Source organism: Protopterus annectens, chromosome 5.part1 (assembly GCF_019279795.1).
Source record: "Protopterus annectens isolate FY-2018-M chromosome 5.part1, PAN1.0, whole genome shotgun sequence".
NCBI lineage: Eukaryota > Metazoa > Chordata > Ceratodontiformes > Protopteridae > Protopterus > Protopterus annectens.
In genome coordinates, this window is record NC_056736.1 from 475,628,121 (window position 1) to 475,647,125 (window position 19,005).

A 19,005-nucleotide genomic window follows, 5' to 3' on the forward strand; every position below is an offset into this window, starting at 1 on the left:
CACCCAGGATCAGGGTAAAATGTTGAATCTTGATAGATTCCAAGAGGTCCAAATCGGTGGGCTGGGTATCTTGAGTCAAAGTTGGGGGGCTGAAGCTCAGTATGATTTTAATATGGGTTTGTCAGTGGTTAACTGCACCCAGAGTGTTTCCTGTGCATCATACTTTTTGACCAGCCTGGAAGTGTGCACGTCTTTGATACATATTGCGACTCCACCTCCTTTTCCTTTGCTGCCCAAGGTTTGAGGTATGATTGCATGATAGGATGAGTAATCTGGTATGACCAGGGTGCTTACTGCAGCTTTGAACCAGGTTTCTGTGATTGCATAAATGTCAGCATCTTCCAGGATTAAGAATGCTCGTAATGAATCCAATTTCATGTGTAGACTCCTAGCACTTAGCAGCATGACCTTTAATTTGCTTTTTGATGAAATTTGCATATTGCTAGTTTTGACCTCATGGCATTGCCTAACAAATGCACTATGGGGGAGGCAAGAACCTTTGTCAGGAGTCTGAAGCCCAAGGGAGACAGATGCAGGCCATCTCTGGCAAATCATCATGGTTTGTCAATCATGTCTTCCCATACAGTCAGGTACTGCATCCCCTTGTAATGACACCAGAAACAAAGTCAATCATTTTCTGTTTGTACTGATGCATCATTCTGGGTGACAGTAGAATGCTGCTTAAGGCTAGGAACATACCTGCCTTGGACACATATTCAGTGAGCTTGATCATGTCTCTCTTCATATAGTCCAGGGAGGTATGTCTCAAGTCATTCACACCAACATGGACTATGACAGAGTCATAACAGTACCTGTTTTTGAGAGAGTTGAGTGCATGGGTGATATGGTGGATTCTGGCACTTGACAGACAACTAACCGTGACTTTCTCCTTATCCAGTCTGGTGAAGGGCATATCTGTGTGTCTCACAATGGTGTCTCCTATGGCTAATATGTTGGGTTTATGTTTAGACCTTAGTGGCTGTGAGATACAGGTTTGTGGACTATGTGTGTTGTGTGGTGTATTTTGTTGTGGGCAGTGGAGTTTGTGTGTGTTTTTGCCTCAGAGGTCTCTTTTGTTTGGATATGTTTTTGTTGAGGACCTCCGCATATGTGGGTGCATGTTGTGTAGGAGTGGATGGTGTTTGTGTTGACAACGTTCTCAGTACCAGACATACTGGCTTGCAAATGAGAGAGCATTGACTCTAAGTTCTTAATGGAACTGCATCTCTCATAAATTGTGTTCCTAGGTGGTGGTAGTAGAGGGTTGTCCATGTTCATCTCTGTCACAGGATGCCCATATCAACCATACTGGCAGGAGAAAGAGTAGGAAATTGTCCATCCATATGTGTCAGACACTGAGAGAGATAGGCCAGAGAGAGTGAAAAGTGTAAAAGGTAGCAGGTCTAAGAGTAGTACTACTAGGTGATCACAAAAGTACTACTAAGGGAAAATTTGTAGCTGGAATACCTCACAAAGGGACAAAAACAGTGCAGTTGCAGCTCTAGATGCAGCAAACCTGTATCAGACTATGCTATTCAACTTAAGGGTTGAGAACACAGTAAAACCCACAAAAAAACACAGATTAACCACTTACAGACAAAAACAGAACTCACAGTATGAAAAACACAGTTAAACAATAAAGAAATACAATAAAATATAATTAAACAGAAATAAATTGTAGTAAATAGCAATGAAATACAGTTAAACAGTAATTAAATGCAGTTAATAAGTAAATTGCTTTAAAACAGTGCAGATGTGATAAATTAATCGCAACAGTAAAAAACAGCTGAAATAAGTATAAGGCTACTGACAAGCCGTAACAAATGCGGCAACTAAATGCAGTTGAACACCTAAGCACAAACAAAATGAAGTGGGAAGAGGCACTTTTTTAAGTAGAAAGTGAGGACACAGAAGATAATTCAAGGTTAAGAAGCTAAAGGGGTGGGCCTTCACAACTGATCTCACTGAACTCAGTAGAATGAGCTAATGTAATGGGACTGGGGGGGAGTGTCCAATATCGAATTTATAGTAGAGGCGGGGAACTCAAAAGCCACCAAGCTTTAATATCACAACAACAGTTAGGTGGGTGAGTGGGTGGGATACAAGATCAGAATAGAGGTAAAGACTGAATTCACTAGGCCTAAAAAACAGTTGCACAGTTTAAATACATATGCAGCAAATATTGTTTTACTTAATCAGAAGTGCAGAAATCAGTTGAAAATAAATACTTACCTTTTGTAGTCTCAGAACAGCTTTTGTAAATCTGCAGAGCAAGGGCAGAAGGCCTAACCCACTGCAGCTTTGAGCAAATAAGTACAAACTGATTTAAGCACTGGCTATCTGAGGCAGAGAAACAAGAAACCAGCCAAATTATCCAATCAAAAAACAGAACTCTGTGTAGTAACTCTAGACAGATCAAACAAGACTGAAACCCCCTCGCACAAAGACACAGCTAGGCCTCTTTAGACAAAAGATTGTACTACAAGCTCCAAAGGTCACAAAACAGTAATAGATATTCATCTCTATGATAAAGTTTTTTTCAAGTACAACAAGTAAAATACACAACAAACAGAGAAACAAAAAGGAGACAAAAATCAGAACAGAGGTAAGGATTGAATTCACTAGGTCTAAAAAGTTAATATAGACTACTTCCAGACTTGCTGAATCTAGCCTGTTTTTCATACACTTGAACTGAAATTCATCCATCTTACATTATTAAGGGCTATTCTGCACCACTGTGGCAGAAGGGTGTGGATATAGCCTTGTCTGAGCTGGGGAATGCTGGAGGAAGGATCATTGTATGATTTCCTGTTGGCAGACTAGTTTAAAATGGCTTAATTTTGCTGTATATAAACCTCTCATTTGCATTGTTTTTGATCAATTAACAGGAGCTGGTCTGCATTTGGCATCCTTTGCCAGAGGTTCAGAGTATTTCCTGCTTAAATCCAAGCCATCCAAAGCTAATAACAATAAATTAAGCTTCTTTTGAGTTTGATCTGCACATTTTCATCTGTATTTTACTGTTTTTCTGTCTTAATTTGTGCTTTTTTGACTGCTTTTACTCTTGCAACTGCTTATTGCCTTCACTTGTTTTGCACTGAAATATTGTTAGTTAGCATAAACTAGATCCAAACTTGCTGAATCTAGCCTATTTTTCATACACTTGAACTCAAATCCAGCCAGCTCACATTAAGAAGGGCTCCCCTGCACCAATGCGGCACAAGAGTATAAATATAGCATTGTCTGAGCTGTGGATTGCTGGAGGAAGGATCACTGTGTGATTTACTATTGGCAGACTTGTTTTAAATTGTTTAACATTGCCTGTATCTAAGCCTCACATTTGCATGTAGATGTGTGCTGTTCAAAGGGGGTTAGCAGTTCCTTGTATAGACACAAATACCTAGAAACTAATTTTTCCCTAGACTCCAGGTTTCCTGCTACTCTGCAGGAAACATAGCTGTGCACTTCTGCACTACAGGCAACTAAGCCGAACACTGAGCAGCCCCTTCCCACTTTTCATCCATGATCTTCTTTAGAATAAGTCCCCTTGTTAATGCCAGAGCAATAGCTGATCTAATTTGCCCTTTCACAAATTAGTACTTAAGAATTACCTGCTACATGTCAGTTTTTCAACATTTCTCCAGCCAGCCTTATTGACATGGGTATCATGAGGCAATGTAGCAATTGCAACATGCATACTGACAACCACTTGCTCTTAAAGCAAACAAATACAGTATATGAGAGATATGACTATACCATGAAACTAGAATCTGTACTCTCATGTAACAATAAACAAGACATCAAACAGGTTGTCAGTGCACATGCACTACTCCACTCACACAAGATAATGTCAAGACACATAAACCCACATATGCGAAGGTACTCACTAACAGCCTAACAAAAGACCAGAGACCTCCCAAGCGCAGACAACCTATACATACTAGTACATGAACAGAATCCACCACTACATATAACACTACACATATGAGTGTCTTAATTAATCCCCTAAGGCAAAACACCTCAAAACCTAATGACACTCAGATGTCCCCCTCATCAGGGTGGACAAGGAGAAGGTCACGGTCAGCTGCTTGTCAGATGCTAGGATCCATCAAATTATGCATGTACTCAAGTCACTCAGAAATAATTACTGTTATGACTTTGTCATAGTACATCTTGGAGTGAATGACTTGACATGTACCTCTCTGGACTATATGAAGAAAGACATGTCTGAACTCTCAGACTATGTGTCCCAGTAAGGTATGTCCCTAGCCCTAAGCAGCATTCTAGATTCACCTAAAATGATGCCACAATACAGACAAAAAAGGATTGATTTCAATGATTGGGTTAGCTTCTGGTCTCACTCCAGGGGGTTCCAGTATCTGACAGCCTGGGAAGAAATTGTTGATAGACCATGCTGCTCTGCCAGAGATGGCCTTCACCTGTCTCCCCAAGGCTTTTGGATACTGGCAGATGCTTAGTGTTTTTTTTTAGGCAATGTCAAAACAATAAAACATCCGATGTAAAGAAATCATCTAGATACAAACTCAAGGTCATGCTGCTTAATGCTGGGAGCCTAAACAGTAAACTACACTCCTTGGGAAGCATTCCACAACTTGGAAGATTCTAATGTCTGTGTAGTCACTGAGACTTGGTAAAAGGATGAAGATAGCACCCATGCCATATAAGGCAATAATGCTTTTCACACATTCAGATCTCAAAATGAGCATGAAAGAACCAAAGATGGAGGTGTATCCATCTTCATTAAATCCAAATGCACCTCAACACTGGTAAAACAGCACAACAATCTTTAGCTACTGCAGGCCCAAATAACTATAGGGAAAATGCCCTACCACATCATTACTAGCTACAGGTCCCCCACCATGAACCAGGAGAAGCACATCACCTACCTGGACTTGCTAGAGCCATTCAGTATACAGCCAAACACCTTGGCCATGAGAGATTTCAGCTATCTTTCCATTGATTGGGTGACTTACATGAGTATAAGCATGATCACTCTCAGATTCCCGGATTTTGTAAATTCAAATGCCTTGGATCAGTTGGTCTGCACCCCACAAGGGCCTCAAATGTCCTAGACCTAGTGCTCACCAACATGGGGTGGGGTCACTGCCCTACTCCCTGTGTGTTGCTCTCCATTTTAAGGTCAGACCATAAATCAGTCTCACTTGAAGTAAAAATCAGACCTGACACCCCCACAGGAGCAAAAAACTGAAACATTTCTCCAAAGTAAACTATAGCCTACTAAATGATAGTATAAAAAGTTTCAAAGCCCCTACTAACACAGCCAACATTAACTCCTATGGAGAAGTGTACAGAAATGCCCTTTATAGCTACTTAAACAAATGTATTGACTCAGCCCTACCTGACAAGTCTGAAACCAGGTCCTCCCGAAAAAGCAAGCCGCCCTGGTGGACTGTATGTATTTATAAGTTATATAACAAAGGAAAGAAACTGATATCTAAGAACAAGAGGGAACTTACTCAACAGAGGAAGAATACCCTCCACAGCTTGAACAAGCAAATCACATATCTTGTAAAATCCTCTAAGGCTAGTTACGAGACTAAATTAGAATCCCTAGCTAAAGACAAGTATAAGGCATTCTTTAGCTATGTCCAAAACCTAAAAGGGAATGCACAGCGGTATGCTAAACTTATAGTGGATGGTGCCAGTCACACTGAACATGAGGAAGTTGCAAACCCGCTAGCTGACAGATTTGGCACTAACTTTATCCCCCTGTCCCCACCAGCCATACCCCAAAGCATTCCTGACACCAGTCCTCTATCGAGTATCTCCAAAGAACAGGTCATACAAGCACTCTCCAAGACCAAAAACATGGTCTCTATGGGACTAGATAACATCCCAGGTTGCTTGTTAAACAATTGGATACTACTCTCCCACCCTAATAGTATCTCTAACAGTGGTACCCTCTCTGACTCCCTAAGTGCCCACCTTGCTGCTTATGCATATCGCTCACCTTCCCCCTTACATCTACAGCACAAATACATCTCCACTCATACCCTAAAAGAATTCACCCCCAAACCTTCTCTGACTCGTTAAAACAAACTAACTGGAACCCTCTAAAAACCCTTCCTCTGGATGCTGCTGTTGCTCACTTTAATACAGTGTTAACTAATCTACTCAATTACTCTGCCCCCTCCAGAACTAAAAGAGTCAAGTCCAAAACTGTGCCCTGGCTAACTAAGCACACCAAAGCCCTTATGCTCCTACGTGACAAAGCATGGAAATGCTATCAAAAACTTAAATCACCCATCTCCCTGAGTGAACACAAGCAACTTCATAATCAGGTAAAAAAACAAATAGCTACCAACTGAAAATCCTATTATTTTAAACTTCAAAATAACCACAAATCTAACCCACAAAAATTCTGGAGTAGTATCTCCTCAGTCCTGTCCCCTGGCAAAAAAGAAAACTCCTGCCAAGACCCTAACTCTCCTGACCACACCCTAACTACTCAATTCAATTCCTTCTTCATTGACTGTATAGCCAAACTTTCCTCTTCTTTCCCAAATAATACCACACCCATCACTCCCAATCCAGCCCCCTCTATGTCCAGTAACACCCATCTCCCTCCTTTTACTCTAAATCCTGTTCCTATCCAGACAATAAAAAAACTCTTACTAAAGTTAAAACCTTGTTCTAATGCTCCTGACAATATTCCATCCTCAAGCTAGCTCAAAGAGTCCTATGTACCCCTCCTTTGGAAAAATGCCTTTATTATTTCCCTCCACAAAGAAGATACCAATTTTCACAGTCTCCAATTTTCATCCAGTAGCTATTCTGTCCCCTATATGAAAGATTCTTGAAAAATGCATCCACCTACAACTCTTACCCTACCTGTTAAACAATCAACTCCACTCGTGATTCTAGTGACATAGTATCTACCCTCTTTCTCAACTTATCTAAAGCCTTTGACCGTGTATCCCATAATCTTCTCCTAGCCAAGCTCTCTCATCACAACCTATCCTCTTCTTTCATCAGCTGGTTCTCCAGCTACCTCTCTGACAGTGAACAAGCCGTAAAGCAGAATAACAGTACATACTCTTTTCTCCACAGTCCAACAGGTGTTCCACAAGGCTTTATTCTGGACCCCTTACTATTTAATATTTTTATTAATGACTTCTATCAAAGCATCCCTAACACTAAACTCATCTAATACACAGATGACTCTACTATCATCTGCTCAGCCAAATCTCTCCCTAAACTGCTCAATTTAACTCAAGCAACCTTCTCCTGCTCCGAGTCTTGGATGTTAGAAAATCATTCAGTACTCAATGCCTCAAAATCCAAAGTTATGATTTTCACCCTCTTTAGAAACACCAGCATCGACAAAGCATCCTTCTCTATCTTCAGCCAAAATAAGACCTCAGTCGAAATAGTTCCCCATGAAAAGCTACTGGGTGTTACTATTTATGATAAATTAAAATTTCATATACATCTACAAACAAATATAAAAAAAAATCAAAATCTCAGAATGCTCTCCCGTTGTAGTCAATACCTTACTCCCTCATCCAAACAACTCCTATCTACCACTTACCTCATTCCCCCTCCTATATGGAGCCCCACACCTTACCAGTCCTTAAATCTAAATTATCTTCCTGCTATAATAAAATATCAAAGTTCACCACAGGATCCAAATCCTCATCTCACCACTGCAACTCACTCCATTCACTCAGTTGGTTGGAACTCCCTAACTATTTGATATTTATTCAGCTAACAACAGCACATAAGCTCATATTTAAACCCTCTAACTACCCTCCCTGTCTTCTACCCTAAAAATGCATCAACCTCACAGAACTCTCAGATCCAATAATCAAAATCTCCTAGAACTTTACAAACCCAAACATACCCCAGGACAACTTTTACTATCTTTCTCCCTTGCCAGGTTATGGAATTCACTTCCCCCTCACATCAGAACTACCCATAATCTCTCTAACTTTAAAATCTTAATTCACTCTCATCTCTCCTCCCTCTGGGAATGCTCCTGCTCTTAGCCCTCCTGATACATCTACCCTTTCACTACCCTCTATGTCTAAGTCATCCCTAGGCCTCATCCTATGTCAAAAACATACTAATAACCTCTTCTTGATCCAATTTTTCTCTACTTTCTTTCTAAAAAATGTCTTTCTCTCTCTCCTCTTCTTGATCCAAACTCTGTCTCTTTACTTCTTTTTTCACAAATATGCCTCTCTCTCTCTATACATTTCCTTGTAGCTTTTTGGTTACTGAAGTACATAATTCAAAATAAGTTTTTCTTTTATGAACTACTTAAAATGTTTTGTTTCTTTATTATTGTAAACATTGTAGTTATGAATTTTACAATAAATTTTTGTAAATACTGAATTACGGAGCTCTCCCCCTGGGTCTCCATTGAAAACGGGTTCTTCTAGGCCCAATGGACTTTCCCAGTTAACAAACTGCAAATAAATAAAAATAAATAAATAAAGACATAGCAGAACCACTTGGCATTCTCTTTAATCATAACCTGAGCACTTGTTTTGCTGCAGCAGAGTGGAGAACAGCAACAGTAGGAACTTGCACAAAGGGGGATCCATCAACTGACCCAGGAAACTATTGACCCATAAGCCTAACCAGACTTCTCTGCAAGACCATGGAAAGAATCATCATGGACCTTATCAACAAGGACACAGGTTACCTTCAAACTCTTGATCTGACCCAGTTTGGTTTTATCAAGGGTAGATCTTGCTTATTAAACCTGGTGGACTTTTTGAGAATGTCACCAAAGCCCTGGATGAGGGCAAAGCAGTACATATCACCTATCTTGATTTATTCAAGGCTTTTGATACAATCCCCCACTCAGAGATCATTGAGAAACTTTCCCAGGTGGAGATTATCCCATACATCACTAGATGAGTAGCCAACTGTCTCACCAATAGAATGCACACTATCAAAATTGGGGAGTCCACCTCCAATAGTAGACCAGTTACCAGTGGGGTACCACAAGGATCTGTGCTGTTCCTTCTACTGTTTGGAATCTATTTCTCATTGGAATCTATTTCTCTGAGGTCCAGGCAAAAGAAGATGGCCTGTGTCTTACCAAGTTTGCATATGACTGCAAACTGGGTACAGTCATTGAGTCCCCCAATGATGTCAACATTTTCAGAAAGTGCTGATGCAGATAAATGATTGGTACCAAAGTAACAGACTAAAGCTAAATGCAAGAAATGCCTCATTATTCCCTTCAGCGAAGAGTAGCCTCTGCTAATTATAATATAGATAGCACACCTCTAATCTCAAACCCAGTGGTGCATACTTGGGAACACAATTTGATGGCAATCTAACTTTGATCACCATGTGTCCATAGTGGTAAGGAAAGCCTTCTGTAGTGTGCATCTCATAAATAAGTACATCACATCCAAGAGTGAGGAGGTTATAACTCCACTGTACTTGACTCTTAACAAGTTACTAATTGAGTACAATGCTCCCTTTTATATGTATCTCACCAGACATTTGCAGCAATTGGACAGCCCAAGAAAATCCAGGGTCTCAAAAATGTGACTTACATGAAAAGACTGAAAGTCCTGTCATTGTACTCTGTATTATACAGCCTACTGGTAGGCAACCTGTGCCTGACCTACAGAGCAGTCTCTCACTCTGCCCTAATGAAAATGCTACACATCCACAAATCAAATGGGACAAGAGTCACTCACTCCAGGGATCTCAATCTAGCCTGTGACAATAACAAAACATGTTGGAGAGACAGATGTATCTCCCAGAAATTGCCACTCCTCTGGAATAAGTTCCCACTTCACGTAAAGCAGAGCTCCCCAATGACCCTTTTTAAGCACAACCTTGACAATTGGATGAGTGACCGTAAATTCACCCCCAGGGGTTTCACCTATGTCCCTCATAGATATGGGTAGCCGGTGCTGATCATAGAATCGCCCTGCTAACAATAACCATCTAACTATGGTCAGTTAGAGTACATGGGTTTTTTACATGGCTGGGCTTGTAAAGGCCCTAGGGTCATTAGCCTAGTAACTTCCTATGAACATATGCCAGACATTAGATTTTTGTATTTTTTATTGTTAAAAAAAATCAAGTTGGTGCAAAACCTGTTCTATTAATCTTTTAAGTTAATCAGAGCAATATTTAAAATCTATTTCTGATTTTGATTCTTTGTTGCTCCTGACCCTACTACCAAACTCTTAGGTATAACAATCGACCACAACCTTAACTTTGACTCACACATCAACTCTACTATTAAAACAGTAAACAGAAAACTTGGTTCCTTATATAGGATAAAACCTTTCCTTACCCCTGAAGCCAAAACTACCATTGCCCAAAGCCATCTGATCTCTACTCTCCTCCATGCCTCCCCCATTTATACTAATCTTTCCAAAAGTAACCTTGATAAGCTAACCACTTCCTATAACAATATTGCCAGATTTGCTACTGGCTCCACATTTAGAACTCACCATTGTCAAAATCTCAAACAGCTGGGATGGCTAGAAATGCAAAATAAGCTAGAGTTTCAACAACTCACCATTACGCATAAGATTCTGTACCATCCTAGTAATACTCCTATTCTCAGTAGCCTCATCTCTCCCTACTCTAATCTTACTACTCTTCACTCAGCAAATAAACTACTGGTCACCATCCAGAAATCCCACAACAGAGCAGGTGATTCTCTTTTCTCAAACTCTGTGGGGAAGACTTGGAATAGGCTTCCCAGCATACTTGCATCTCAGTCATCACCACTCTACAAAAAGCAACTAAAAAGCTTCCTAAAAACACAATGGCTATGCCCTTGTACTAACCCTGACTGATACTCCCCAGTACAACATCACTGTATACCTTGCACCCAAAACCCATAGTGTGGAATGAGTAATCTTTCACTTAACCCCCCTTTTTTACTTTCCTACTCCCAGGGAAATATCACTGTATTTGATCTTTGTATACTCATTTGGCTATTAGCAAAACTCTACCATCTGTATACAGACTAACTATCTTTTTACTATGAGCATAACATTCTGTTTTAAATGCATATACACAAACTCTCTTGTGTATTAAGTTATACTTTAAAACTACCTGAATTCACTTTTTAAATCTGTGCCTTCATTCCTAACATACAGTATGTTGAATATCATACCCTTTACCATGTAAATAGTACTATACTGCTGTATTAAACTCTGTACTCACTAATGTCATACCCTTTACTATGTAAATAGGACTGTATTTCTGTGTTAGACTTTGTATCAATAGTACTGTACTGCTGTGCTAGTACTCTCTTTCTCTATAGTACTGTACTCCTGTCATAAACTCTGTACTCACTTCTCTCAATATTAAGTTCTTATTTGAAAATTCTTCTTTTTTTTCTTTTATGCTGATCTTTATTATTTACTTAATGTGGAGCTTATCTCCCTGGGCCTCTACTGAAAATGGACATGTATCCAGTTGGACTAGCCCGGTTAACAAATGTAAAATAAAATAAATAAAAATAAATAAATAAAAAATTGTTTCCCCTTTATTTTTGGATTTATTCTAGGCAGGATTTCAGATATGCTGCTATCTGTTTGACAGTTATGTTTTATTGGCTTTCAAAGTTGGTGCAACATGTGCTCATACACATTTTCGTTCTTTCTTTTATGTAACTGGCAGTTCCATGCACAACAAGACATTATGATTGAGTCACCAGTCATAATCTCTTATGTGGTCATGGCATTGATACCAAGACTGAACTCTTAAACTTCACTCTGGAGGTAAATTTCATAGTATGCATGTCTCAAGCACATAGCAGGCATGTAATGATCTGAAATCAGATCACAATCCTCATGGCTAACCACAGAGGAAAGCTTCTTTGCTTAGTTCAGAATAGGAATTGCTGTACTATAAATCATGATAGAAATCTGTTAGAAATAGGCCTTCCAGTTTTGAGATGACAAGATTATCTTTTCTGCAATTACACTATACAAGAAGCTCAAAGACATCACTTTAAAACTTCAATTCTTTTATCTGCTTTCATATTGTGGTACAAGATACTGTAGTATATGCCATACAGTATTTGTCGTTTTTTGTGGGAAGATTCATATAAACTATCATGAAACTATTAAAATAAGTAGTGCAGCCTCGGAGTATTTACATTTGTTTAGATTGTTAATTTGGTTGCTCACCTTCTGAAATTTAACACAATTGGACATACAATATTTAAGCTATATAATGCCATACTTTACAGCACGTAGTTCAGATATTTTTCAAATTTATCCTTGCAGTAAATTTCTTCTTTGTTTTAACTTTTTGGAAAAATAGCAGACTATTGCTTGTTTCTGTTTCTGTGTGTGGTATTTTCCTTAGATATATGATAAAATTAATGCAAGGAATCTGTATTGCTCTCATATTTATACCATAGTTTTTTTCCATATCCCAGTCTTTGAAAAATAAAATCAATGCAGGATATACAAAAAGCTGTCCTTATGAGAGTGATATAACTGTCAAGAATGCAACAAAAGAACAGTTAAATGCCCTGTAGGATAGTCTAACCTACATACAAAAGTTTTCAGGTCTACCTACAAATTACAAAACATATTGTCTTGGCCTACTGCATATCACAGAAGCCTGCCTTTTATGCGTTACTCGTTTAGTCCTGATTTTACTCATTTGCCTTCATCAATCAAATATGAACCATGTTATGAAATCCTTAGTGCATTCTGCTTGCTTCTTTGGCAAAATAAACAAGACTTCACAATATTTATTAGAGATAGATCTATCATCTATCCTGCAGAGATTAGTCTCACACTGTTTAAAACCTGCTTTACACTTTCCATAGCTGAACAGGTAAGAAGTTAAATGTTAGACATTTGAAGGATTTGAGCTTTGTTAACCAGTGCCAAGGGGTTGTCAAACGTATGTGAAAAAAGTTGGACTCCTGTCAAAGATGCAACAACTGATCTCTTGAAACATGAACAGGCAAGATAAATGTCTCCATGATATAAAAGTGCAAATCTTTGGACATGTTGCAGTTATGAAGCTCACACACTGGAGGTGAGATGTAAGCATTTTAACTACAGAGCCACTGGGGTCATGCTGAACATTATCACTCCTTAGAACTGTATGTTTGCTGCAAGTAATAAAGGTACTGCTAGCTACTGTTGTTTCTAACTCCAGTCAGTGGTACAAGCATAGTCACAAAAAAAACTGCAGAAAAACATGTTCAGATGCAATAAATGAAAAACTTTAGCCTTCTAGCTACAGTAGTTTTACATGTAAGCAAAATATTACTTTGGCAAATTCCATGGATATATGAAAGTAGCATATGTGACTACTTTGATAGTGAGCCGAACAGTCTGAACAATATCAAAAGCAAATGCATAATGACAATTTCTCTGAAGGAAGCAAAGCTCCTCACATTGATTATGCAAAACGTTTTGGCTACGTCTTCTTCTTTTGGCTTTTCCCGGTTAGGGGTCACCACAGTGGATCATCTGTCTGCTCATGAATGGCAGTGAAGTTTTTATGGTGTTGAGTTGCCAGCCTGGTGCCCAACCTTCCACAGAAGGCACACACATGCACACATTCACGCCTAGGGCCAATTTAGAGTATCCGATCCACCTACATCATGCTTTGGGATGTGGGAGGAAACCAGAGCACTCAAGAGGAAACCCATGTGACCACAGGGGAGGAAATGCAAACTCCACACAGAAGGCACCCTAGCACAGAAGGCACCCCAGCTGAGGATTATACCAGAGAGCCTCTTGCTGTGATGCGGCAACACTAACCGCTGCATCAATGTGGTCGCCCATGTATATATAGATAGATATGCAGATAGAAATAGCTATACATATGTATGGTTTACTTTGAAAATGTAGACTGATGGTTCAACGACAACTGGAATATCAAAAGTAATTTGATAGCATTCTGTATTGCTGACCATCAAGATGGCAAGCATCCCTTGTACGAATGCGCTGTTCATTCATACATATGTGTTTGATATTAATACTAGAGATTGCAGTACAGTGCAGTGCAGATCGGGAAATATACCCTTTTCCCCACTGTAGTGTGATCTCGGACTTGGAATATGTAATCTTAACTACTACTTAGAAATGACGGGTGCAGGGGAGCTTGCCCCCCTGCAAAATAATAACATCATGTGATGTGCTAGACTACCATTTTCAAGCACCTGAAACAATACAGCATCTTAAAATCTTTTATCTACAGGCTACCATAGCTTCACACATCTACAGATACATTGGATGCTAGAATAACTTGAATTTATTCCCCAGATTAAAAAGTATAACAATAAAATACTATAATTATGTTAAATATTGCCATAACTCACTGATTGTTTTGTGATTGAGTGCTGACACGGCCTGGTCCGACCCGCTCCATTCTCCCTTGCTCCACTTGGGCTCAGTCCATCCCATACCCTACCCCCATTCCCAACCACCCCTTCTTTCATTACATTTATACCAAAGTAAGTTATTCCCCTTCCTACTTACATCCAATCAATTCATACCACCCTAAGTTCCAATAGCTAGGTCACTCCCATCACTAAGTATAAACAGCACTATCCCCTATACCCCCAATGTATACATTTATGCCAACAACCACCTATTCCACCACCCACTTTCCTCCTAGAACCAAATAATAACACTACTCACAAATCAATACAGCAAACTCAACCAAATCTACAACCACATATACCATAATTTAAACCCTAAATTATAAATATACCCCAAGCTACCACATGCAAACTACAATAACATTACACATCGTGACAATCATGGCACTCACTATTACTGCCAATATCACCTCATACCATACTAGTATTGCCTTCAACTCAATAATCCAATCACCCACCAACCCAATCCTCCCAAAAAAAGACTCAGCAATCTTATCTGCCTCACTAAAAACCATTACCCCATCACATATAAAGTTAGCCCCACCCAGCCTTCTCCAGCATACCAAAACTGCCTCTCTCTACAATTCCATCTATATATGACTAAATACTTAAAATCCATTGTTCAAACTGTATCTCAGCTGCTAATCAGCAAGGAAATCCACCCAAATCCTGGCCCAACAACCAATTCCACATGCCACCCATGTCAACCCACATCTATAGTAACCTCTCAGAGGAATGCAACAGACCTACTAATACTTAATATCAATATAATAAGTATAGTCAACAAAATAGAAGAACTGCAACTCTGTCCTTATACTCACCAGATATAGTCCTCCTCACAGAGACCTGTGGCTCAAACCACATATTAATGACAATGAGTTCTTTCACCAAGGGTATAATTTACTCAGGAAAGACAGGAGAGACAAATGGGGTGGAAGTATTTTCCTTTTCCAAAATTCTTGAAAGATGCATCCATTCCCAAATACTAAATTACTTATTAGCTAATAACCTCTTGGCAGAAACACAGCATGAATTCCATTCAAATCACAATACCACCACAGCCCTTATCAGTTTCTCCAATACTGTAAATTTTATTTCTTTCTTTTACATTTGTTTACCAGGATAGTCCAACTGGATACATGTCCATTTTCAGTGGAGGCCCGGGGAGAAAAGCTCCACAAAGACAAACTCACATAGATTACACAGAAGTTAGCAAACAATTATAAAAACAAAGTGATTATACACAATGGGTTAGTAGAGATTCCCTAGTAGGGACTCACAATTGTCATGGACAGAGAATTAAAAGTAAGAGACATCAGATTGGAAGCACAGCTTGGTGATGTAGTTACAAGTTATGATAATTGCAGAATATGCTTTTAGTTTATAACTTAATCATGGTTGGTACATGGACATGGCCAATTCACTTTGAGATAAATCAACAACAAAACTATGGTAATTTTGTTTATTACATATTTTTAGACCTCTCCAAAGCCTTTGACATGGTTTTCCATTCCAAACTACTAACAGTACTCGCTGAACTCAAACTTCACAACTCCACACTATCATTGTTCAAAGACTATCTCTCATACTGCCAACAAGCCATTAAATGGGAAAACACCCTATCCTCCCTTCTCTCCATAAACTTAGGTGTTCCACAGGGATCCATCCTTGGACCCCTTCTCTTCACTGTATTCACCAATAACTTACACAAGGCTACCCTCCATGCCAACCTGGTGCAATACGCCATTGATGCTACCCTAATATGCCCAGTCCCATCACTCCAACAATTGAAACAAATCAACCAGGAATCCTTCTCAGCAATAGAAAAATGGCTATCAAACTCTCAACTAATGTTTAACCTAAAAAAACCTCAACTAATGTTATTCCATCTCTCAAAAGCTACTAACCCAATACCATCATTTAAAATAATATCCTCCGACAATACCCCCATCATACTTGTAGCACAAATGAAACTTCTAGGAATAATCATAGACCACAATACGAACTTTGACAAATATATAGCACAAACTATCACAAAGGTTCACAAAAAGCTAGGTACCCTCTATAGATGCAAACATTACCTAACTTGTGAAAGTAAAATCACCATTGCAGAGAACCCACCTACTCTCCACACTACTGTACACCTCCCCAGTGCTAACCAACCTTAACAAAAGTGACCTCAGTAAACTAACTACCTACTATAACAAAATAGCAAAATTTGCCACTGACTCATCGTATAGATCCCATCATTGCCAATCCCTTAAAAAACTATCCTGGCTAGAATTCCCAAACCAAATAACTTTAAACCCACTTACTTTTGTGCACCAGGTCTTCTACCATCCCCAAAAAACCCTGCCCTACAGGGGCTACTATACAACTATGCTAGTAATCATCCACTAAGAAGTTCCAACAAATCATTAGCTGACATTACTAAAAGCAAATACAACTCTGGGGGCTTCCTCCTATGCTACTAATGTCTCAAAAAAATGGAACACACTTTCTCTAGAAATCTGGTCATTTGAAAATACACACAACTTTAAGAGACTTCTTAAGTTACATTTATCAAAATCATGGACTTGCTCCTGTACTCACCATGGATAAAAACTTTGACTCCTCCAATACACATCCTTCTCTCTCTCTTATCTAAACTATCGCTTCTAGTACTTCTAAACCATAAAATCAGTGAGAATGTATATTAGCATTAGTAGGGCCACATTCTCTTAAATTTTACTTTTTATCACAGTATGCTCAAAATATGCAAGTGTTATCATATATATTTTACTCAGTGATTATTATTGTATACTAAGATTATATGTTACCTCTATTTACTGCCTATTTTATCATTGTACTGCATATATTACTGTACTTTACTTACTACTGTATGATACTGCGGTGGTGGTGCTGCGGTAGCATTGTCGCCTCACAGTAAGACATTGTCCTGTTCGATTCTCAGCTAGAGCGTCTTCTGTGTGAAGACATGCGTGAATGGGTGTATCTTCGTTGAAGGTTGTGCGTCAGGGCCGGCAACTCGGCACGTAAAAATATACTGCCAATCATTAGCGGACCGGAGTTCCGCTGTGGCAACCCCTAACAGGAAAAGCCGAAAGACGCAAACAAACTTACTACTGTATGATTATTATTGTTGTTATGTATTATATTATCTTCTGTTATTAATGTAATAGAGCTTTTCTCCCCTTGCCTCTGAAGAAAATGGGCAGCCCAGCCCAGTCAAACTTTGCTGATAAACAAGTATAAAATAAAAATAAATAAATAAGATGTGCAGTGCTGGACAGCAGTCTATGGATGTCGACAAAGATCGAATTCACAACAGGAAGTGGGTTTGTGACATTCTAACCTGTTCAACATTCTGATTCGAATATGTGATTCAATCTTTGTGGTAGAAATTTATTTTGCTGCTCGACTGTTTGATAGTAAACCTATATATATATATAAATATATATATATATATATATATATATATATATACATATATATATATATATATATATATATATATATATATATATATATATAGGGGTTACCTTCATTTGACTGACAACTTATTTGTCTGAAATTCATTTCACTGACAAGTAATACATGCAGTGCACTGTAAGGCAAATAACAGGGATATGTCCTCTTCCCCAATGTAGTGCGACCCTGAAGTTAGTATATATAGTTAGGGGGGTGTGGGGGGCACAGTCTCCCACAATGGGGGGGTGTAGGGGGATGAAGCACCCTACCTATTTTGGTTTAAATTCTGTACTTTTTGTGTTATATTGTTCTTTAAAACCAAACTAGGTATATATAAATACACACACACACACACACACACACACTCACACACATATATATGAGTATATATATATATATATATATATATATATATATATATATATATATATATGGGTCCACTTCAAAATAGTGACTTTCAAAATCCCTAAACTCAAAATACTGAGACCAAAATCTCTAAAGCTCTAAACACACTACAGCAACACAACTATATTGCAGCAGAACTACATACGGAAATGTATTTCTCTTCTGCAAGTATAGGTAGAGGGCAAGTGCTTCTGCACCCCTCATGTAGAGGGCTGCACCCCCCACACCTTCTGCTACTTAAATATATCAACTCCGAGATTTCACTTCACTACACTAAAATGCAATCTCGGAGTTGATATATTTAAGCAGCAGGGGGTCACAGCCCCCACGCGGAGGTGCAGGAGTACTTTCCCCCCTGCTTATATTTGGAGAAGAGTAATATGGTTTGTGTTTTATTTGTTTCAGTATGTACTTGTCCTGGAATATAATTAGTATTGGTATCCTCTGTGTTTTCAATATTTTGAGTTTTCAGTATTTTGAGTTTTTAGTATGTTGAGCTTTAGAGATTTTGGTTTCAGTATTTTGAGTTTAGGGATTTTGAAAGTCAGTTTTTGAAGTGGACCCATATATATATATATATATATATATATATATATATATATATATATATATATATATATATATATATATACATATATATATATATATATATATATATATATATATATAGATATTACACACACACACACACACACACACACACACACACACACACACACACACACACACGTAGT